The sequence below is a fragment of the Telopea speciosissima genome, chromosome 1, assembly GCF_018873765.1.
Source record: "Telopea speciosissima isolate NSW1024214 ecotype Mountain lineage chromosome 1, Tspe_v1, whole genome shotgun sequence".
NCBI lineage: Eukaryota > Viridiplantae > Streptophyta > Magnoliopsida > Proteales > Proteaceae > Telopea > Telopea speciosissima.
Genome location: NC_057916.1, coordinates 19,468,280 through 19,469,111, shown reverse-complemented (window position 1 = coordinate 19,469,111; position 832 = coordinate 19,468,280).

Genomic DNA, 832 nt, shown 5'->3' with positions numbered 1-832 from the left:
AAACGAAAGCTATTCCAAGGCGCATTAAAAGAGAACATTGAAGCTATGAGCATCTCCATTACTGGAACTCAGCAGTCCAGGAACACAGGCCTGCCACATCATAAATAAATAGGTTAATAATCGCGGTGCAGAAATAAACAGGTCAAAGGAAAAGTTATAAAAAATTTCTGTTCTAAGTTTTTTTTTTTTTGATAAAATGTTCTAAGTATGGAATAACGAAGAATGTGCAATTGCGATATTTTGACGAGAGCTAATGAAAACCCTTTCTTTATTTACTTCGAATCATCCTCCTCAAGAACAGAAAACGGAAAACAGAGATTTTGGCAAAAAAAAATTTTGTTTTTGGGTGTGTGTCGGTGTGGGGTGGGTTTACCACTTACGAGCTTGGTTCCTGGTCAACTCTATCGACAAAGCCAAGAGGAAACTAGATTAAATAATCAAAAAATTGCAGTCACAATCGTTGTCAGGAGTCAGGGACTCAGGAACACTCGAGAGTCGAGACTGATTGAGTTCATCCAAGTAGAAGATGAGTCAAACGAGTTAAACTTCACAAATCTTCCTTCGAGTTCAGAAAAAGATTATGTAAACCAAACTAGAAAGGAGAAGATGAGGTTTTTTGAGCTGAGAAGAACGAATCCCGCGGCGTTCGTTTCAGAAGAGACTGGATTCTCAACGAGCTCTCGACGAACTCTTCCATAATCATAAAAACAAATAACATCTAGATCTGCACTAAACCAAACCAACTCCAATCAATAGCATCGACACACTCTCATGCTGTAATCCTTTTAAAATTTCCATAGAAGCTTCGGAGATACTACACCATTCCAATTCC